The sequence below is a fragment of the Martes martes genome (assembly GCF_963455335.1).
Source record: "Martes martes genome assembly, chromosome: 4".
NCBI classification, from domain to species: domain Eukaryota; kingdom Metazoa; phylum Chordata; class Mammalia; order Carnivora; family Mustelidae; genus Martes; species Martes martes.
In genome coordinates, this window is record NC_137891.1 from 94,122,476 (window position 1) to 94,146,001 (window position 23,526).

The following is a 23,526-nucleotide window of genomic DNA, read 5'->3' on the forward strand; positions in this document are numbered from 1 at the left end:
GCTTGCTTTGCTTCTCTCAGGGAGAGGTGGAAGCTAAGGACAAACCGTGATTGGTGATTGCATACGTTTGACTTGCATCCCCAGAAAGGCAAAGAAAGAGTGGCAGAGCACACATGTAGACATGCCTGTTAAGCAGCAATGGGGAATGGAGCAGCCGCTGTGTTGGGGGGGTGTTAAGTTCGGGGGGTGCCGTGGCCCCTGCCAGAAGTTTGTTGGGGGAGAGATAAGGGGAACAATCAAGCAGACAGGCCTTTATAATCAAGTGCAGAGACCATGGAGGCCAGGTCCCAGGGGGCGCCGGGACCCCTGAGGAAGACCCTACCCCAGAGGTGAGCAGTCAGGCTGCCTCCAAAGTCACACCTGTGTTGAGACCTCAGTGAGGAAGCAGGGTCAGCTTGGTGAAGGGAACGCAGAACGAGGGAGGCAGTTTTGGCCAGACTCACAGTTTGGCAGCGAGGTCCCACGGGGATGCGGATTCTCACCCCTGCACAGGTGACCCCTGCCTCACACCTGCACCGCCTCCAGCCTGCGCTCCATGCTGAGGAAGTGCCCCTCTAGCCTGAAAGGGCTCCCAGCAACTTCCTGCAGGCTTCCTCAGCAGGACCACAGCCAGGGAGGGTGGGGCTAAAGGACCCCCACGCCTTCTTGACACCCCCCGCCCCCGCCCGTGGCCAAGGGTTGCAGTGGCATTAAGCCTGCCAGCATGTCTAAGTGGTATAGCCTTCTTAGCTTTTACCATGCTGGCAAAAAACGATTTTAGAGACCCAAGACTGGGTTCTTTAACACCTTTCCCAAATATCCCTCAATAAGGTGTAGTACCAGGGGTGCGGGCTTGATAGGCCAACAGACTAGGTTACTTTTTCCCTTGCTGTGTGACCTCAGGCAGGTTATTCAAGCTCTCTGAGCTTCAACTTATTCAGTCATATAAAATGCATTTATTGAGGACCTACCATACTCCAGGTGTTATGATGGCTACTAGGAATTGAGAGCTGGCAGGATTTAGAGTTTAGTGGGGATAGGAGGCCCCCTCTTGGGCCTGTCCCTAAAGTGGGAGGGTGCAGAGCGAGTGCTACTGAAACAGATAGGAAAGAAACAGAGATTGCTGGAAGGAGTGGCCTTTTCCCCTAGGCCCAGGCTTCTGGGAGATGCTCCACGGTTATCCTTGGACCAACAAGGTAGAGGAATGAGAAGGGCATCAATGGGGAGAGAAGGCCGCAGTGGAGACTTTGAGATAATGCTGGCGGTTCCCTTCAGCCTGCATGCAGTGTGCAGAGACAGCTAGCCTGAACACCTTTCCTGACCTTCACACTTTCATGTTGCATGTATGCCCCTGACTGTTCCACAGGTCACACAGAATCCTCAGCTGAAGACCTCTGTGTCCCGCCCTCCCACAGGCTCCCCCTTCAGATACCCCATCTCCACAGCTGGCAGTTGGCACCACCATTTACCAGGTCAGGCAAATCGGGAACCCAGGGTCCATGCAAGAGACCTCTTTCCCTCCCTCATCCCACCATTCACCATACCCCACGTCCTGACAGATCTCCCCCTGGATTTATTTTGAATGTGTCTCCTCTGTCTGCTCAGCTCCCAGCTCAGCTCTCAGGCTGCCATCATCATTGTTCACTTGGATCAAACTTCATGTTTCAATCCCAGGAGACTGGGAGACCAAACTGGGTGGAGAGGATGGAAGACTCTGGGGCATCAGGCTGAGGACGTGGCATAAAGTATTGGTGCCATTGCCCATTCCCTCCCATCCCACGACTGTGGTGCATGCTCATGGCCTTTTCCTGTAAGCACCTAGAGGCTTTCTCTGGATGCAGGAGTGTGTTCAAAGAGCCCCGGAGGCAGAGAGTAAGGACAGAAGATTATTCTTCCCTCCCCTGAAATTACCTTCAACCATTTTTGAGATGAGGCAGAGGGATGATCACTCTGCCAGGACTCCAAATTGTTCTCCCCATACTCCACCCCACCCTCCATAATCCAGGCCTCCTTCATCCCTGACTACTCTGGCTCCATACCCTGCAAGGCTGAGCTCATTGATTCTGAACTGGCTGTAGCTTCCCGCATGCACTGCGCTGTTTCACACTTGCACACCTTCGTTCATGCTGTTCCCTCTGTCTGAAACGATGCCCTTCCCTGCACTGTTCCCTGGCTCTTCCTCATGCTTCAAAGCTCGGCTCCGACAAAACCTCCTTTACAAAGATTTATTAAGCATTTGCTCTGTACCATACAGAATGCTGCAGAAGTACCTGGAAAGGGCACCAAATCTTTCTCTAGGGGACCAAAGAAAGCACACCATCCGAAGTGTCATTTAAGATTCTAAGAGACGAGCCTCAAAGGAAGAGGGATGGGTCAGATGAAGAAGGAGGTGGGGGGCTGACCGTTTGTGAGGCCCTGGAAATGGCTTAAAGGACCCAGACATGCCAGAGCAGCTTGTTAAATGAACTAAAACAAACACAACTGGCCGCGGATGGAGTGACAGCAGAGAAAAGGACGGAGCAAGACGGGAGTGGAGGGGGCATGAGGGTGCAGGATGACCCAGGGCTTCATATCATTTTCAGGACTATGGACTCGATGCTCGTACCATGAGACGAGCATGAAGAGTCTTGGAAGCTCCAAGCTGGTCATATGCTGCTTCCCCGAGCTTCCATATCTTCCCTGGGGTAGGTCTTACTAGTTTCTGTGCCTGCTTCCCCAGTGGATAGGACACTCATACATGGCGGGAAGCATTTCTTAACCTTTTTCCTTATACCAAACACAGACCCTGCCCCAGAACGAACACAGATCCAGCATTCAGCGGGACCATGGAGGGGCCAGAGAGCCGCCCACGGTGAAGCAGAGCCTACCTACCCCAGGCTCCTCCCTGCCCCGGCACCACAGAACCCTCATTGTCGACACAACACCATGTGACACGGAAGTATAACTGAGATGCTCTACGGGCAGGATTTGGCCATGGAGGGGGTCCCTGACCTGGGGACATCTCTGGGGTGGCCAGTCAGGAACGGCCCACACCAGTAGTGATGGGCGGTGTGGGGAGGACCCAGGTGAAGACTCTGGGGGCAGTACAGGGCTGGGGAGGCTCAGGGGGAGCACGGAGGGCCAGCCCCTCTGACAAACGCGGAGGTCTCCGAAGACAGCACCAATGAAGACCTGAGCTTGCTGTCCACGCGGTGGCCATGGGGTCACTGGAGGCCCTGTGGGGACAGAAAGCAGTCAGAAGTCGGAGGATCACAGCTGTTTGGGTCAAGAGAGCAGCACGCAGACTCCGATCCACTGGGAGGCTCACTCCGCTCGCTTTGCAACTAAGGAGATGGTCCTCTGCATCGTCGCTGCCGGTCTCTCTGTCTGTCTCCCCCCCCAGCCCCTTTCCAAACTAAGCTCGCCAAGATCACAATTTTCTCTCTATGGGCCTGGCGTATCATGTACGTTACACGAATATTTATGAGATGGATGGAGTCCTTTATTGGAATTTAAGTGCCACAGGGCTAGAGGCTGTTTTCTTCACTTGCTGAACCCCCAGCACCTAGACCAGGACTGGCACCCAGCAGGTGCTCAGAAGTGAGTTACTTGAGATATCTAGTTACATAATTACAAGGAGTTAGAGTTATCATGGCTCCAAGGGGATAGACCTTTCTCCCAAAGGTCACAGGACCTTAGAGAGTAGATGGGATGGACGAGCTAAATCTTCTAGGTTCCAAGCTGCTGGCTCTCCTGGACTGCGGTGCCCCTGCTGGAGAAGAGCCAAACTACCCCGAGCCCAACTAGATTCTCTGACCTGCTCCTGTGATGGCATCTTCAGGGCTCTGGCAACTAAGCAGAGACCAAGGATTTTGGATGGGGACGCAGAGGGTGGGAGGTGGGATGGCTGCGTAGGCCTTGCCAGTGCCTGGGCAGGTGGCCTAAAACAAGAACCTAGGTAGTACTCTGCAAACAGGAATGCTCAAGATGTTAGTGACCCAAGGAGCAAGGGCGAGAGGTCAGAGCTAGGGCTGGGTGTGGAACCCTAACGTGGGGAGGACTGAGCGGGGAAGAATGTCAAGCCATGGAAGCACGTGTACGTGCACTCCAAGGACAGACGGAGAAATCAGAGAGGACAACGGTAAGCCAGGACACCACTGTCGCAGATGCCTAGAGAGGAAGCATTTGGTGCAGGAAATCCTCAGGGGAGGAACAGGAGGAAAGGGGAGGAAAGTCCGCTCAGCTGGGCTGAATGAAGGAGGAGGCATGGAGTTTAACAGCGAGAGCTTGTCCACATCTCTCTGTGGCCAGGCCACTGGCTACGAGGAACTTAGGATGAGCGAGAGACGCACCTCCTAGTTTCAGCCTCCTCTTTCACAAAGGGATGATACCTACTGATTCAGCCCAGAAGACGCCCTGCCCAGGGCCGGAAACACAGCTCGCACTCAAGAAACACTGCGATTATTATGTCGGTGGCCGTGCTGTTATTGCAACTGGTGACCTTTAAGGAGAAAACAGCAGTTCGGTACTGGGAAGGGGAGGGGAGGGGAAGAAGATGGGAACCAGATTGCAGGAAGTTAAGGGGAGCCAAAGAAATGGTGGGTGTAGATCACTCTGCTGAGGAATTTGATAGTGGAAGGAAGTTGAGAAATCCCGAGGCTGGGCGGCAGGAGGGCCAGCAGTTTCTTTGAGAGAGAAGAGGCAAGTGAATGTTCATCAGATCAGTACCCCGTAGAGATGAAGAAACCGAAGATCCCAGAGACACTAGGGGTGGGCCCTGGGAGCAGGCAGGGACATTCCCCCCTTCCCCCCAGGGAGAAGACAGAGTCCCTGACTGTTGTCCACACACTGGTCTGCCTTTGCTCTCATACCAGCCTCCCCACTAGGGCAGGGTTGGCGGGGCGGGGGGGGGGGGCGGGTGCGGCAGAGGTCTCTCCCTCGGTCTCTTTCAGGGAGGGTGGTAGAAAGCCAGAGCCAAGTTCTGGCCATGACCCTGGCCATTTGAACTTGGCGGAGCCCTCGTCCCTCCCGGGGCCCCTGTCTCCCCGTGTCAGGGAGGTGGCAGGGTAATCATCTCTGATTCCGTGGCCATGTCGTCTCAGGAAGCATTATAAAACGTTTTCTCTCCTGAAGTTTTTCTCCACTCTGATTAGAAAGAAGGAAAAAAAAAAAAAAAAAAACCCGACTTGGAGCTGGAGCTACCACGTCCCCCAGCAACTGGGACAATATTTCTGTTCCCCACGTCTTGCGAGCGAATCCGGCAATTCCATCAGCGCTGGCAGATCGCTGCCGAGCCTACTGGTGTTTTAAATAGCATGTGCACTTTGTCCTGGCTTCTGGAACGAAGCAACGGACGGGCAGGAGCATTATGCTCAGCTGAGTGTCGCTGTTGATGAGGCACTCGGTGGCTGCAGGCTTCCCGAAGCCTCAGAAATAACAATTGCTGCACACGCCACAATCTGTCCTCCGAGGCAGCAAATGCATCAGCTGCTGGTTATTTTGATACCCTAGATAAAAAGCTCTTTCGAGAAAATCTAGTACAGGAAAACATTCTTATCCTCCGCTTGTCCGCACCATTCCTTCCGCTCGCTGTCCCTTGAGCTGTTTTGCATTCCTATAGTGAGTCGGGGCCTTAACGTCCTTGTCTCAGTGACCCAGGAGAAGGCCATTGCCTTGGGGGCCCTTTATGCAAGTTCAAGAGGCAAGAGGAGGCACACCTGGCTGCGGCTTCTGGGCCAAGGCCCCGCCTGATCAGTAACCTGCTGGAAACTACTGCAGTGAGAATGGGTTGTCTGACAGTCACAAATGGCTCTAAGCATTTACTGAGCACCTACTGTGTGCCAAGACCTGTGCCAGGACCTGGGGAGACCGTGATAAACACAGGTAGGGCCTAACAATCCAGCTCACACAAGAGCACGTGCTCTCTGATTAGGGACAGTGGCCATCTCACAGCGCCATGCACACAGCCAGTGCTCGATGAGTACTCTTTGGAGTGTTTGTTTATTTGTTTGTCATTTACGTATTCTGATTTACTTGAGATCCTTTAAGTTCAGGGACAGAAACTGAGCTAGTCAGGGATGGAAAGAGCTCTTATTAAACCAACATGTGCCATCAGAATATAATCAACAATCTGGGGGCTGGGGCGTCTAGGCTTATATTCTGCTTACATCATTTTAAATTTCCCCCTTACACACCACATGAAAGAGAACCACAAGTGCCCCAAATCCTTTTGTCCTTCTGGGTGATGCCACAAGTTTGCGTACAAAAGCTCTGCATTCAACAAGCAAATTCTCTGCTATTCTAAAATTTAGAACGTCATCCCTAAATTCTCAGGCAGCTGTTAGGTAAGACTTAGGGCTGGTGCTTTCAGACAAGTTTCTACATGGCACAATTGATGAATGAATTTGTCCTATTGTCTGGGAATCTCTTCGTTAACTTGACGATGCTGAAGTTCCTCATGCATCACCCAGACTCCAATGCTACCTCCACAGAAAGGCCGTTTATGGTGTCCCCAGTTGTTAGCCCCCTCCCCCGAAGTGCGTTCAGCCCCCAGGGTGTATATGAACAACTCAGCAGTGAAAGAGCCTTTGCTGGGAAATAATGAGCTCATCCCAAAGCTAAGGCTGACTTTCATTTCTGGGGCTTTCTTCCTACCTCATCCTTCTCAGCATGCATCCATGGAGTGGACTTAGGTATCCCGACAAAGGTGCAAACAGAAAAAAGGGAAGAACTCAGGCCGATACGTCTTAAGGGCATTGCCAGGGCCTAAGCAGAGCCTGACTTTGCTCAAGTGACCTGCACTGGGCATAAAGGGCCACTCTTGGGCTTAGAACAGGAAGTCCCCCGCTGTGTCTCCCTAAATCCCAGTACCTGAAGGTGACCTTTGCCTGAAGAGTGCAGGCATGGTTTCATCAGAAACCTCTCTCTCTCTCCCCACATCTGTTCCTCCAGCGGCATCAGAAACGGGGTAGGGGGTTCAGCATACAGTTTATGCAAGGAAGGAGTGAAGACATCTGAAGCTCTCCCCCCCCACCCTCGGAGGGAGTCGGGGTGTGAATTTTCAAAGACCTATGACAGAACATGACAGACCCTCCAGAACATGACAGTTAATGATGAGCACTTGGTGAGAAATCTGCCTTGCTAGTTTGGGGCTGGGGTGGGAAAGGCCAGGCAGGGGATCCAGAGGAGCTCCCCTGTGAGACTCTGAATCCAGGAACCCAAGAAATCTTGGAAAGACAGCCCAGGGATCCAACTTCACTTGAAGTCCACACTGGGAGGATAAAAAGGAATTTGTTTAGGGCCTAAGGTAGGGCACCAGGCTCTTTCTGCCTAGATCAGCTTAGAGTGACAGAACTCTTGCAAAACTGAAGAAAGCAGCAGACCCTCTAGCCAGAAAAAGGCACACACCCAACACAGACATACAAATTCGCCCACAATTTCAGAGAGGTCAGCATCCCCAGCAAGGAAGCTTCTGGAACCCAGACCCTTAAGTTAAAGCCCTGAGTCTAGGTCCTGCCTCATAAATCCTCTAGCCCTTGTCCCCATGCCAACTCGCTCCTGCTGGGGAAGGGGGGGCGGCTTTTAAAAAAAGCTGGTTCTGGTTCTCAGAGCCCCCGCCTTCCCCTGAATTGGAGGAACCCCGGTACCTGCATCTCGCCAAGCTCCCCTGGGTGCTCTTTTCTCCCGAGGCTATGGGTGGCGTCCCAGGCCGAAAGCTCTCCGAACTCTTCTCTCGCTGCTCTGAGCAGAGGCAGCCAAGCCCTTGGGCACCGAGCGTGACGTCGGGCGGACCCCCAGAGCGCTGGCCTCGGGCGACGCTAGAGGCAAGGGTGGAGAGGTGCGAGGAAGTTCGGACAACTCCGCCCACAACCGCCTGCCGGCCAAAAGGCGTTCGAAGCCCACACCCCCGCCGGGTGCTCCAGAAAATCCCCGTCCAGACTTTGCCCGCGAGGCCCCTCCGACCCTCGTGTGTTTCCCTTTGAGCTCTGGAGGTTTGAACCTTTCCCCGGCTGTGCCGAGCCAGCCCTTCTGGGAGCGATCGACCTCTAGCACCCAGGACCCCCTACAGCCCGGCACCTCCGCCCACCAGAGCAGGTGCGGGGCCCGGGCTGGGGAGGGTTGCAGTGGGGGAAGGATTTGGAGTGAGTGACTCAGGAGTCCGGGAGGAGGGGCTAAGAATTCAAGAAGCTGGTGTTTGAGCAGCTCGGCGCTCATGCACAGCAGAGAGCGCTAGGAGCCGGAGGGGAGCGCAGCGGTGAGTCAGGCTGCCCCGAGCCGAGCCCCGAGAGGGGCGCAGCGCGGGCAGGGGCGCGGGCTAGCGCGGCTGGGCTCCCTGGGAGAGAGTGCATGGATCCCGGTCTGGCGAGATCTCCGGGCACCCCCGAGGCTCCCGCGGGCTGAAGTGCAGCGGTGAGAGGAGTGTCCCGAATGGGTGCGGGAGCGCGGGAGCCTGGGCAGGCGGGCCAGTCGCGGTGGGGGTGGTGGTGGTGGTGGGCAGCGCTCTCTCTCTCTTTCTTCCCGGAGTTCCCTGTCTCCCGATGGCCCGCAGTCCGGGGAGGCAACCCCGGAGGCTGCAGTAGCCGCAGGGCGATGCCTGGGGCTGCTAGTTCGAGGGCTGGAAGGGGACAGCGCGCAAGTGAGGAAGCGGGAAAGAGCTTCGAGAGAGGGATGCGCGGGCTGCGGGCGCGCCGGGGCGAGAGGAATGGTGGTCTGCACCGCGGAGGGCCAGTGCGCCCCGCGCTTGGGCTGCTGTGTGCGCCGAGTCCGAAAAGTGCCACGCCGCCTCCAGGTACCGGGACAAACCCGGCAGGGCGCTCTAGAAGTGTTGCAGGGAACCGAGTAAGGGTCTTCGGGCTCCTCCCCGCGTTGCTGGAGGGCTGGGAGACCCGAGTGAGGGGCTTGGGACTCGACGCATCAGGGGACCTCCAAGGAGCTGCGCTGGGCCGAGGTCGCCAAAGCTCAGCCCTACTACCTGGGTCACACGGCTCACCTCCAGCTGTCTGCTGCCAGGTGTTGGAGAAGCTGGCGTAGAGGGGTGGGGCGAGCAGCGCCTTGGGTCCAGGCGGCAAGAACCAAGGGGAGGCAGAGAGAGGACCCAGGGGTCAGGAAGCGGCATCTTTGAGGCAACATAAACAAGTGGCTTAGCTCTGTTTGATACAGCTCTCCTTTTTTCAAAAAAAATCTCCTAGATTCTCGTGGAAGGTGTTTTCTGCTTGAACTTTCTCTTCCCTTGTGACTTGAGAGATTAAAAAAGATCCTGCTTGCTAGGCTGGTTTTTCCAAGTGGTTCCAGGTTGGAAGTTGTAACAGTTTGAAGGATAATTTATGGGTGTTTCATGCATTAAAGTGTATTACAGCAAAGCTTTTTGGGTGCTGTGGATATTAAGGAAAACTTAGTACACGTTCCCAGCTGGAAACCAAAATAGTGCTCTCCTGGGTGTCTCTGCCCCATCTGTCATCTGAGGCCAATGGAAATCCTGGAGAAAAGACACTTGATTAATTGTCCTGGCTCCATCCTCTGGCCCCACCCACTGCCAGTGCCAGCCCCCTCCTCCCCTACACGTGCGTGGCCAGCTGCGTTCTGGCCAATTCAGACATAGTGGTGGAAGGCCCTCCAGTGACATCTTTGCAGGGTCTTCAGACTCTTGAAGCTATCAATTCAGCCACTGGAGGGGAATACTTCTCCCTCCCGGAGCAGAGCAGAATGGGCAGGGGCTCTTGGGTCCTGCCCGTACTTGTTGAGCAGTGTTTACAGGTTTGTTGTTGTTGTTTGTTGGTTGGTTGGTTTTTACTGAATGTCTGAAACTTACTCCCTGTGCAGAGGAAAGGCTCCATTGGATCTGGATGGGTGCCTTCGGTGGGTCTTATTCTGGAATAAGTCATATGTCAGCCCCGGCAACCCAAATGTCAATCCACTATGGGCAGTGTTCCCAGAGGTTCAGAGGGGACTGTGGGACTGGGCAGCAATGGTGGGGAGGAGTGTTGTGGGGTCTGCCACCGGCACTGCTGGTCTTGACTCACAGAAGAGAGGCGTGTTCCTCCTACTTGGGTCGTTGAAGGGGGCCAGGTTAAGGTCACATGGTGCCAAACTCCTCCTCTTTTTCCCAACATCTTTAAGCAGGTCATGAAAAGGGCAGGTTTGAAGGGGAAAGTGTTAGGAGGCACCACAAGTGGGAAACCAAGGTCTCTGGGGCGTGGGGATACATGTCTTGATGGAACTGTAGGAGCAGCTCGGAGGATTCATAACCCGCTGCTAGGGCCACGCCTTCCCTGGGCGGCCATCTTACCCCTGAAGCAGCCCAGGCCTGCTAGCCTGTCGGGAAGACTGGGTCCCAATCGGGACAGTCATCCTAGTCGTGGTGACTCTTTCTGTACTCTTAGCCTTTCTCTAAAGAGTGAGGTTCTTACCTCCTCCTATTGCCCACCCCACCCCCTCCGCCAGCCGGGGGGCCAGAGAGAGGCTTGACGCTATTCTTCCGTGGAGAGATCTGTGCCGTGGCCAGGAAGGGGGCCCCAGCTGCCGACATCAGCAGGGAGGGTAGGGCATGGCAGGGCAGGGCTGGAGCCTGAGGGAAGTTTCTCATCATTACTGAGATTAAATTGATGAGAAAATCTCACCTCTTCCCTTTGAAACAAGTGCTGAGCCCTACTGCAGCACATTCACTGCCCTATTGGGAGGGCAGCTGCATTGGGGCTGCAGAGAACTTACCAGGAGACATGCTGCTGCTCTTCCCCACTGTGTCTGGAGCAGGGGTGAGGCCCAGGCCCCCAAGCAGCCATCAGTGCAAGACCTGGTCCGGAGCCTCAGCCATTTGTCTTCTCCCAGTAAGAAACCTGGAGGGACTAAGGGGGTCCTGATCATGCCTTGGAGACCTTTGCCTGCAGCAAATACTCTGCTCTCCGGGCCCAGTGGAAGGTTTGCTGAGGATTCCCTTAAAATCTCTGGGTATCTCTGAGCAAACAACCTGGGTTCCCAGAGGGTTTCTCTTTCTTTGACTGGCCCCTCTGATCTTGCAAACCATCAGCCAAACTGTCAGCTCTCAGGTTTAGCCAGTTTTGAGAAATCAACTGTGTGATGGGCCAGTTTCACAGAACAGCATATGGTGGCACCAGGCAAATAAATGTAGATGGAAGACCCTTCCCCAGCCCATTCCCAGGGACCTTTCTACCTGGCAGTAGGCAAACAGTTCATGTCCTGACTCCAAAGAATAGTAACACGGGGATGGCCCTGAGCCAGAAATGCAGCTGGAGAAGCCCAGGCACCGATCTTTCAGTTGGGTGTGCACAGGGATGGAGTTGTCCCATCCTTGGAGCCAAGGAAGCTAGACCTTCAGCCACAGCGATTGGCCAAGACCAGAATAATGACAACGTATAATAAAGAAGTGTCTCTTGTGCTTCCTGGCGTTTTCGTTATTCTTCAATTGGCTGCTTCATGTGTTTTTGAGGAGCCTTTATAGACTGCTGGCTTTAGACCTTGACATAGTAGGAACTGGATTGAAACATTGGGATGATCTCTTGACAATTTTCTGCTGTACTTTGGGCAAATGTTCTGTGATAGTTTCCTGAGTTGGGAGACAGAAGAGAAAAAAGTGTTTGTGACTTTGAGCAACTCAGTGAACTTCTCAGGCTTTGCTTTTCCAATCTATAGGATTATTGTATTGAATTAATAGTGTTTCCCAATGCTGGGGGACAATTCTTGGTTAAGTGTGACCTACTTAATGCAGGAAGTTTAATATCCTTAGCTTGCCTACTAAGTGCCAGAGGTCATGGTGACGACCAAAAATGCACCTTCATACATGGCTAAATGCTTATTAAAAGGATAATACTGTTCCCAGTCAAAACCTCCTTTGGAAATTACCAAAAAGGGCCTCTTTTCTAGGCCCTACTGTGAGGGCATCAATTATTTCATCATTGAAATGGGGCTTCAGAAGTCCAGGCCTGGGCTTCCTCTCCCAGAACCAGCATGTCAGGCTCCAGGAGGCCATTGGCAGGAACCTCACTGCTGTGGTCCTGCCAGGCATCACTCTTTGCCTTTTGTCAGTGGAGCTTGACTACAAATGACCCACATGAAAAGAAAACCAAAGAGAGTCGGGGGAAGGGACAGGTGGTATTAGAGCATGGCTGTTTTTCTTCTCTGCCATATGCTCTTAAAAATACAGGCAGACTGCTTGCCCCGGGTGTCCACAGCTCTGGGAGGGAATCCTTCCCTCCTTTACTAAATGGATCACATTCTGGCACTGGGAGGTCCTTTCCCTGAACAAGAGAACGAGGAAGCAGAACTCTCTCCAGCATGGCCAGCACTTACATCAACATGGGAACATGTTGATATCAAATTAATACAACTGTGCCCAAGCTGTGAGAATAAATGGGAATCAAAAATGGGACATTTGATTGAAAAAAGTCAGCGAGCAGGACTATGCGGGAGAGGTGGTTCTCGTGACCCTGGATTTATTCTCAAGGAGAATAGCTCGCGTTGTGCCTAACCCTGCCCCAAGCTCTCACCCAGGACAAAAGATGGAAGCAGTGGTTATTCCTAGTGCCATGGGTCAAGATGAATGCTATCCTTGGAGGGGATTATGGAAACACCTGCTTGCTACGCATCCCCAAGTAGCAGGAGAGAGAAAACTACTGAAGCCATTGGGCCGGCAGAGTTCAGAGTTGATTCCTAATGGGTTGGGAGAGGAGACATAAGAGACTTAAGGAGATTTTCTAATGAGGCTGAGAAGCATCTGATGACGCATTCTGTCAGGTGGGACTAGCAACAGTGCTTTTTAAATTGCCCCAAAAGTTGGACCAACTCTTCACGTGTGGAGAGCTTCTCATTAGTGGTAGTCTTAGAGACAGACAGTCAGGGTTTCCTGGAGAATCGACCACGAAGCTGAGCAGAGGGAGCTGTGTTGACACTGCCCGTGGTGGCTTCGGCAGGTGGGGAGCCCGCCAAGTGTGAGGACCTGGCTCCCAAGTCAGTGGGAGTGAACGGCCCCAGCTTCCCACAGAAGCCATTCCATGTCGAAGGCAGTTACCATCCACGACTCCCAGACTCGCTTCCCGATAACCACAAGGTATTTGCTCTTGGGGACCGATGGGCTGATTTCCCCATCCCATTTCCTTTGGCTGAGCCTTCAAGTAGCCAGGGTTGGTAACCTTATCATGCGTCTGCCTACTGCATGCTGTTCCTCAGTGAGCCCGAGGAGGACCGACTGTCCGGTAGAAGCCATGATAGCTCAGCCCCGGCTGGGGCCCGAGGGAGGTCCTGTGTCGCCTCCTCATCACGGCAGATCTGAGGCACGGCTAGAGTGACTTGCATTTCAGTCTGGTGAATTACCATCCTGTGTTTGGCCCCGTGCACATCCAGCTGGGAGGCTGACGCACTGAGCTACCCCCTCATCCTTGTCAATAACCAGAAGTGGATTCCCTGAGGTGTGTGGGAGTTGCCAGGAGAGACAGGATCCCTTTTGGACAGTGATTTTGAAGTTGGAGCCATGCTGGGCTCTCACTGCCTAACATGTGCTGGACGAGGTGACTGGGGTGGGGGGTGGTGATCACACAGCAGGAGGGCATCTCCCCTGTGGGTTCCCCTTCCATGACACAGGAGTAACAACAGTACCTGCCCCATCAGGTTGTCAGACATGTGGGTGGGTGGACGTGTCAGACACGGGACACACACCAGCACTGGCCTGGCACATAGGAAGCCCTCTGTGGGTGTGAGTTGCCCTTCCTCGTGTTCTTGCTTAGTATGGGGCAGCCCTCCCTTCATGCTTTCCACTTCAGCTCACACGATCTCATCGTTGCACTTTTTATATCTCTGCATATATAAAACTTTGCCGCATTGGGAGAAGAAATCTCTTTGGTAGCATTGAAGGCTTCTCTAGGAATTTACGCACCTATATTTGGACCTTCTGTAACTAACACTCTCATTTTGATAGAATTTTAGCCAAACGTTTCATTTCTCATTGATCTTTGCCTCATCGAACCCGGGTTAAAAAAAAAAAAAAAAAAGACGCACGGAGAGTCTCGTGTGATTTTCTTCCAGCGGCAAACTTCTCAGACTTTCAGCGTTGTTATGCAGTACTCTCTAAATAAGGCATTTCTTGAGAATGGCCATTTGTACTGGCAGCTTGAAGAGTGTTTTGGTTTCTTACCCCACATACCAACGCCTCCTCCTCCAACCACTTGTGTCTTTAAGATTTTATGTATCTTATCAAGTTTACAAGAGAAGAAAGAAGGAGAAGGTGGGTTTCCTATGACAGCAGGGCAGCCGTGCTCCCCATACCCGGGGTCTGTGGCTGAGCAGCTAGGGCTGAACCTGCGGTTAAAGGGCAGACAGTCCCCACTCCACTGGGGAGGTAGGTCCCCGGTTATCAGGCCACCAGATTGATTTTCCTTCTCCCAGATTAACGTCTTTATTACTGTGCTAGTCAGGGGACTGGGCACAGGGGTGGGAGGGGGTTGTTCGTGATAAATATGAGTCATGATCCCACCCAAGGGCTTGCTCAGGAGTCAGAAATAAAATGGCTTTACAGGCTCATCAGATAATGTAGGTGGGGTGAGTCCGGAGGCCAGTGGGGACCACAGTAAACTACAGAGAGTGTGCCCCCATTGAAAGGGAACAGGCCTTCTGTTGCTCTGCAGGGTGATGGGTCCAGGGTGGCCAGATCTTTCAACTTTTCAAGAAAAGTCAAAACTTGAAGCCCAAATGTGTAATTTCTTCACTTTCAAAACATCCCTGCAGACCAAACAGAATCTGTTCGCAGGCTTGTTTATCTTGTTGTTTAGATTAACATGCTTGGGGCAGTGGAGAGCAGCATCAGAAGGGGGACAAGTGGAAGAACCGCTGATGCGGCTGTTAAGAGCCACAGGAAGGGAGAGGTTTGAATGGTGTGGTGCACTCCGGGGAGGCTTCCTGGAGGTGGCGTATCCTGTAGGTGGGCAGGGTTGGTTGGAAGAAGCCCTGACACAAAATCAGACAGCACTCACTTCAGATCCTCTTCTTGGTTCTCTGCCACATTCCTTAATGCCTGTATGCCTCAGTTTCCTCATCTGTAGAAAGGAATCCTAATGTCGATCTCAGAGGGCAGTGAGGTGAGAGAGGAGAATGCCGGAAAGTCCAAACTTAGCCCAGAACCTGCAATGCAGTGAATGTCCCAGAAGCCTAATGCTGGGGCTTGGGGGTGGGGGCGGGGGTGGGGGGTAGGCCAGCAGAGGGCTTTCAGAATGCAGGGCCACAAGCATGAAGGAGAAGGGTCCCTCGCTGAGCTCTGTGGACGGTTGCTTTTCAAGGTCTTGGATCTCAGTCGCTTTTTCTGCCCCAAGAAAGGGACAGAAGGTGTCGGTTATCTTTCTCCTCTCCTGCCCACCTCCTCCTTCTCCCCAAGGCCTGTGGCCACGTGCCCACTTGTTCTCTGTCAGGATCCCACCCTTTTAAAAACCTGACCCAGGCCACAGCAGAAAAACACAACGCTCCTCAGGAGGAAGGAAAAGTACTCTGGGAAGCTGTATAGACACGCACGGCAAATATTCAAGGAATTCTTAGGAATAAAAAAAAAAATTCGTAAATCTGGATTTTTGCATGAGGCCATCACAGGAACATGTTTTCTCAATTAGTGTGCACATTGCTTGAAGTGAAGTCACTGAGTCCGCGGCTCGTTGGGGCTGACTCGCGCTGAGCCATCTGATCTGGACTTCTCTTTCCATGACCTAAATCTCATTCAGCCAACCCTGTCACTGTCCCTAGCTGTCGAAACAGAATTGTCCCCGAAATCCTAAACCGGGGTGGAGACACGCACACTCCCCTGCAAAGCAGTCTGATTGCAGATCCTAGGTGTACTCATGAAAAACTGAGAAAGGCAGCACCGCTCTTGATGGTGGATGGATGGATTGCCACAACCCCTTGCGTGTTGCTTTTCCTTTGGCATTACGGCGAGATGGTGAGCATGCATTGCCCCATGAGAGCAGAGGAGTCCTTTAGGTTCTAAAAGCAGAGAAAAGAGTTTCTTTTGCAAGCATGCATCAGCTGCTTTTAAAATATTGTATTAGTTGGTGCCTGAGATCAGCGGTTATGTTTTCTGGATGGTTTCCTGGACTGACTCTTTTCCAAGCAAAGGGCTTTGTCAGATATTTGTAATTTCTGAAATATTTGATTAATGATGACCCCTCCACCAGAGGGATGGTCCAGAGTACATAATTAGCAGCATGCCTCAGAAGCAAAGATACTGCCCAGCATCCAGCAAGATCAAGCAGGAAGTTGAAAAACATTTCAAGCCAACTGCCATCGAGTAGAGAAAAGGAGAATGTTTTTCGAAGACGAAGACCCATTAGGGGCTGTGAAACCAGTCTAGTGCTACAGGTCTCTCTCTCTTTTAATGCAAGAGACTAGAACAAAACTGTTAAAAGCCAGAATGCATTGCATGTAGCAAAGGGAAGCATTCGTGAGACTTTTGTTTCAGTTGTACATATGCTTACGCATACATGTGTGCAAACTGGATCGTGATGGAAAATGAATTTTTTCACTGTGAGTCACTGAAAAAGGTTAAAAGCTACTGGTAGGGACGATAGCATGATTTAGGAAAGGGCGTAGCTCCAAAGCCAGACAGTCTCAGCTCTGCGAGTCCCACTTGTTTGATCGCGGGTGACCTAAGTTCGCACGGCCTCACTGTCCTTCTCCGTGAGGTCACAAGGATTCCATTCTCATAGGGCCATTGTGTAGGTTAAATAATGAAGATATGTGAGGTGTCTGCCACCAAAGGGACCCTCTGGAAGTAAGAGCTGCTATCAGCATCTGTCTTCTCCTTCCTCCTCTAACTCCTCCTCCTCCTTCTTTATTACTCCTCAACCTCATCAGAACCATGACTTCCCTAAATGTGATTATTCCCGAGTTTTGCCGTTTCTCTGGCAAACCGAGCAAAGTGACAGCAACAGTCATCTCCTGTCTTCGTTCCCACCTCCTGTATCACCTTTCTCCATCTCCGGCTTGCAAAGCCATCTTCCTGTGATTCTGTTCCCCACTCGGGACCATGACATCATTGTCCGAGGGGCACAAGGAGTCTTACTCTGTCACAGGAACCATCAGAGGGGTATCTCTGCCTTTCCTGGCCATGTGACCAGGATAAATGCTTTGGTCCTAGTGTGGGTGCAGTAATTCTGGAAGGAGCTTCTGTTCCCACAAATCACATCCTTCCCGTTTAGTGTATTTTTATAAGGGCAGCAGAGCTAAGATGCCATTAAAATGTTGACATTGTCAAAATTCTAAAGAAGTTCCTGCCCAGAGCAGAGAGCCTAACATTTTCTCATGAGCTAGGCTCCAGGCTGCCCCAACGCAGGGGGTTTAACTTTCTCTCCTGGGATAAATAACTTAAAGGCTCCTCCTGTGGACACCAGAGCGGCCACCTTCAGTCTAACCAAACCCTAATCCTAACTCCAGTCCTCACCCCAGCCCACGATGTGTCACTGACCCTAGACCTTCCCTTCCCAGTGGAGGGGACATAAGTAACCTGTGCCAAGATTCTACTTTGGGGCCACAAAGGTGACTTGTCCCAATTTTCTTGAGAGCCTAGCTAATGCAGCCCCTGAGGACAGGTCAGTGGTGACAAACTGCCTGCCTCTTTGTTCCCGTGGAATTGTCGCCTTCCCCCCTCATCTGTGCTTCTTCACGCTCCCCTGGGGCTCATTCCAACCCTCTCCTCATAAAATGCCCTCCCACTGGGCCCCATTTTCACCACTAAGATTCAAAGAGGATTATTAGTGATTTCTCCTCAAATGCTGAGTTCCTGTCCAGACCAAAGATTTAACGCTCCTTTCTGGGGCACTTAAGACGTCTCTATTTGAGGTTTCAGGGGAGTGGGGCAGAAGGGGAGAAAAAGGACCTGGTTCTCGGGGATAATTTTCATCTCTGTGAGAGCATTATTCCCTCCTCTCCACCACCCATTCCGCTATTACCTATAAAATTAATGTCACCAGGTCAGTTGCACATTGTAACTGACATTTATAACAGAGGAACGTTCATGCGTCAAACCCAGCTCCCTTCCCGCAGGCAGGTGGGTTGTACTGAGCCAAGCACAGGAGTTGAGGGGGGCTACAAGGAAAGCAGCCAAGAGGCTGTTTAAATACATCACCATTGCACCTGGTTTTGTTGTTGTTTTTATTTTTAAGGAAAAACACACTCACTGACTGACTTTTTCTGTACCCACAGCCGGGGGGAGAGGGGAAGAGCTTATTTCTACCCTTTCTGAAACTTGCAATGATAGATGGACTCAATTGTCCCAGAACATGACACACCATCAAGAATGTTTCTTAGGCATGAAATGAATTACCTTTCTTTTCATCCGGGTTCAAGAGTCTTGTGTCTGTCCTTTCCTGGGGAAAGTGTGAACACCCAGAAATGTTTTCATTTTCTTTTTTGAGGAGGTCAGACACCAAAGCCTGATTCCAGACTTCATGCCCACGTGTCAGCATCTCTGTATCTTGGAAATGAAAGAAAATATTTGGGGGAAGGGAAGGGCTTTTAAGTGTTGTTGTTTTGAATTTTTCTGAAACAGAGCGGGACATGTCAGGAAGTGGAGGGCTTAATAAAGCAAAACTACATTTCAAAGATTCTTTTAAAGGATCTTTACAGTTAAGCAAAATAAGAATTCAAATTGGCAGGGTACACAGAATGTCCGTCTCCTAATCATTTCACCTTCTGAAATGATTATGGACCTGTTACAGAATTCTGACTGGCAAACTCATGCTTGGGAAAATTCCACAAACCTGTCTGTAATTTCTTTCTTTCAGGGGTTGGGAGAGTTGTTATATAAGGAAGAAGAAATGGTTAAGTCAGACAGGGAGTTCTTATTTCATCTCAGTAATACTGAGATTCGGGAGACCAGGGGTTTACCCTTGGCTCTGGCTTCTCCCAAGTTCTGTAACTTGGGCAAATCGCAGAGCTTCTCTGAGCCTCCGAGTCTTAATCTGATAAAATGAGAGTAATGATATTGCCCCTGTGAATGGGTAGGGCTGGCTGAATAAGGTTGCCAGCTGGGGGAAGCACCTTGGCCGTGGGTATAAAAGTAAGATGTGAGACTTATTACAGGAGCTCAAGACTCTCGGTACCAGCACCGGCTCTGCCCTTGGTTGGCTGGGGGTGGGGGGTAGGGTAGACCCCTAACAGTCACTTGCCCTGCAGGAGTGATCCTACCACCCTCCTGCTCATACCGAATGCAGCAGCAGATGGGAAAGCTTTTCCTATAAGCCTGGGCAAAAATGAACCGTTCCGGCCACACTGGGAACAGAGCCGGTGCCAGGCATGGAGCGGGCCCCTAATGGAAGAGGCCAAGGGCACTGTGGAAAAAGTGTGAAAGTGGAATCAGACTCTCCAGGGTTCCAGGTCCAGGACTGGGGCTAAAAACACTTGTGATCGACAGTGACTTACCGTACCTCTCCAATTTTCAGTTTCGTCTGCTGAAAATGGGACTCATAGCACTTCTTAGGAAGGATTAAACATGGTGACTTTTGCTGAGTTGTTTGCTTGGCCCCAGCCTGGTTTTGTAGGGTTGTTGGCACTGAACACAAGTGGATATGCCTATGGAGCGGCCCGACTATTCGGTGACCCAGCCGTGGACAGGATGAGGTGTTGGAGTTAACGGGCCAGATGTAACTCATGTCCCTTCTCCCTTCTCTTTCGCCTTGGCTGGCTTTGCCTTCTCCTGATTCCAGGTGTTGGAGTGCCCTGGAGCTCAGTCCAGGCTCCCTCCCTTTCCGTATCACTCTCTTCCTACATACCTTATCCTCCCTAGGTGTTAAATACCACTTCTGTGTGTCTGTTTCCGATGCGGACCTCTCCCCTGGGCTCCTGGCTCTTGGGCGTTACTGTCATGTCCTCTTGGATATTGTAAATTTTGGTCTTACTTTAGTCTTTAGTCTTCTCCCTTTTAGATAATGACATCATTATCCCCATAGTTGTCCAGACCCCGAATCTAGAAATCATCCTTGATTCTATCTTCCTTGTCACCTTTCACTTCTCATCCACCAGCAAGTCTGGATTTAACATAAATTCTGGATCCAGCTACTACTCACCATCCCACCACTGCCTGTCCAGACCATGATCCCCCTCATGCAGCCCCCTCATGCAGCCCCCTACCTCCACTCTTCTCCCTCTCCAGCCTTTTCGCCCAGCTATGGTCAGAGCACCCTTTTAAAGATGCCAGTCATGGGGTGCCTGGCTGGCTCAGTTTATTAAGCATCCCACTCTTGGTTTCAGCTCAGGTCATTATCGCTGGGTCGTAGGATGGAGCACCACATTGGGCTCTGCACTCAGTGGGGAGTCTGCTTAAGATTCTCTCCCTCTGCCCCTCCCCTTGCTCATGCTCGCTTGCTCTCTCTATAAAACAAATAAATAAAATATTTAAAAAATTAAGATGTCCATCTTTATTTTATTTATTTCCCAGGCCTCAACCTTCTAGTGGGTTCTCATTATGGACTCAAATCTATAGTCTTGCCATGACCTTATTTCAGTGGTTCTTATTTCAGGAGTGATTTCCCCTTAGGGAATATTTGGCAACATCTGGAGACAAATTTTAATGTCACAAGTGAGGGTGGGGTTGGTGACACTGGCATCTAGTGGGTAGAGTCCCGGGATGCATCTGAACAGCCCACCATGCACAGAATGGTCCCCCACAACAAACAATTATCTGGCACAAAATGTCAGTAAGTTTGAAAACCTGCTAGGAGAATCCCTGCCTTCTTATGAACTGGATCCCTTCCCTCTCTCCAACATCCTGTTTTATTCCTTTCCTTGCCTGCTATGTGGCAGCCACACTGACTTTCTTGCTATAGCTTCAGCATGCTAATATGGTTACTGCCTCAGGGCCTTTGCACTGGCTATTTCCTCTATTTGGATAACTTCTGCCCACAGATCTTCTTTGCATGGTTCACTTTTCATCATTTGGTCTGCTCAGATGTCCCCTCTTGATTGCCCTAATTTATTATTTTTTAAAAGACTTTATTTATTTATTTATTTGACAAAGACAGTGCACAGCCAGGAGGAACAGTAGGCAGAGAGAGAAGCAGACTCCCCGCTGAGCAGGGAGCCCGACACAGGGCTCCATCCCAAGACCTTAAGATCATGACCTGAGCCGAAGGCAGATACTTAACAGACTGAGCCACCCAGGTGCCCCTTGATTGCCCCAATTTAAGATATCTATTTTACCCTCCCACCAAACCCTGCCACCAATAGGCTATAGTCCTTTACCATGCTTTATTTATTTCACAGTACTTAATTCTAGTATTTGTTTGTTTCAGTATTAATCTGCTTCCTCCACAGGAAGGTAAGAATGAGGGCAGGAACTTTGTTGTGTTCGTCAAGTGTGCATTACAACGTAGTAGAAGCTCAGTAGGTATTGATTGAATGAATGAAGTTGATAAGTATGGCGCAGACATGGATTATGACAGAAGGTTAGGAAAGGACATCAGTGGGATCCTGCATTTCAGGGAAGGCTTCCTGGAGGAGGTGTGACATGGGCTGTACTGCAAGTCTGTGGAGTCCCCTTCTGCTAAGGGGCCCCAGAGAGAGCAGGTCTCGGGAGGCTTGGCCTACTCTGGTAGATGTACGGAGGAGCTGTTGTAGACCAGAGCTGGATGTGAACTTTAATATTCAATGGGACAGAGAGCAAGACTGGAGGGCTCTGAGATGTGTGACTGAAGAGAGGAGTCAGGGAAGGGAAGTGAGTGGGAGAAAAACAGGGGCAAGGGGGCAAAATCTAAGTTCAAGTTGGTTCTGGTCGGGAGCAGACCCCAGAAGAGAGGTAGGGAAGAGTAGCCAGCTCCAGGGGCAAATCTCTGGGTCACGTTATCCTGAAGGGCCACTGGTCATTCCTGGCGAAGGAGGGGAGGGGGGCCTTCTACCATCATTTTCCAGGAGCCCGGTGAGGGGCTGAGTAGGACCCCTCGCTGGGAAGGCCAGCGAGGGGCAAAGTCAGGCATCCCGCACAGCCTGGCAGAGACTGGGTCCTGAACAGACACGCTGACCTGTGTTAAGTTGGTACCACATGAAGTAATGATGCAAATCGTGGTTCAAAGATAGTCTTCGGTGTCAGACATTGGTCCTGTTCTTCAGTTAAGGAAAGTGATTCCCGTAATGTCACAAGTGCTGATGTTTAGCCCAGGGCGGGTGACGAGGAGATGTTCCCCGCGTCCCCAGAGCAGCTCCCTGTGCCACCTCACAAAGGATGTTGATGTCCAGTTCTTGAGGCAGGGGTGGGGAGTCGATTCAGACCAGGGATCATTTTCTAAGGTCTCAGGACTCCAAGGTGGTAGATAATGGAGTCTCCTGTGGGAGGGGAATGCCTGGTCCCAAATACACAGCTCTGGTCATCCCACCATCTCCTCTAAGTGACACAGTGTGGTCAGGGTCTGTGCCCTCACGGCCACCTCAGGACACTTACTCATAACTCTGGTCCCTTTCGCTGCGTGGCTACTTCTGAGGATATGACTACAGGGGATTAGCTGGCTAACACCTCATTTTATTAATCTGTTAAATGTAGCTTGAAAGTAATACACCTCGGATGGAGACAGCTTATTCCAGCCTACCAAAAATACCGTTATGAACATTTACAAGGTCTGAAAGATGATGTCATGGTGATGAAATTCAGATGTGTCGCATTACCCTAATGTCTAATTTAGCCCTGACTCAGTCCATAGATATATGTATTTCCCCACAGACGTGGTCTCATAGCTGCCTTGGAGGGTGAAGGTGATGAGGTTTTCCGTCACATCGCCTCAGAAGTCATGAAACAGCCAGCCGAGGGACCTTCCCTTCCCTGCTCCCTCAGAGAACCTGTCTGCCAACTTGTTACTGCCCCGCCCCTTCCCTCATTAGGTCCCTTTCCTGGTGTACAGAGGTTTGATGCTTTCAGACTTCTCCATCAAAAGTGACCTCTGACCCTTCATCATACAAAGAAATATGGGGCTGATAAGAGCTCAGACCGATGCTTATCCTAGGTGCAGATGTTTTTAGCAGCCATCATATTTTTTCCATCAGAAGGCAGCCAACCACTCATAGACAAAAGGGCAAGCAGAAGGCTGGCCTGGGTCCTTCCTTCCTGCTGATTGTGTGACTTTATTTATTTTGCTTGTGTGGTTTTAAATACATGATATTAACTCCCTTTGATTCTCAGTTTCCTCAACTATAAAATTGGAATAATAATAATAATGATAATAATACATCCTTTATAAAATAGTGGTTAAACGAGAGAATGTGTGTAACCACACAGTATTTGGCACATAAAAGCTGTTCAGACAGAAGATTTTTTTTTTAAGATTTTATTTATTTATTTGAGAGACAGGGAGACAGAGCACAAGCAGGGGCGGGGTTGGGGGGAAGAGGGGCAGAGGGAGAGGGAGAAGCAGACTCCCCACTGAGCAGGGAGCCTAATGCAGGACTCAATCCCAGGACCCTGGGATTATGACCTGAGCCGAAGGCAGATCCTTAACCGCTGAGCCACCCAGGCGCCCCTCAAACAGTAGATATTGTCACTAAAGTATTAAAATTTTGGAAAGTTAAATTTCAGATATCAGTGATTCATGGAAATATTTTAGA

General features: G+C 51.2%; 1 protein-coding gene across 1 annotated transcript in view; it reads left to right on the forward strand.

Moving 5' to 3' along the window:
• Nucleotides 1-8,172: 8,172 nt before the first annotated feature.
• Nucleotides 8,173-23,526, forward strand: part of NGF (nerve growth factor) — a 51,539-nt gene continuing 36,185 nt past the window's right edge. The window contains exon 1 of the mRNA XM_080800756.1: nt 8,173-8,212. The gene's annotated coding sequence lies outside the window, so the exon portion shown is untranslated. The remainder of the gene's footprint in view (nt 8,213-23,526) is intronic.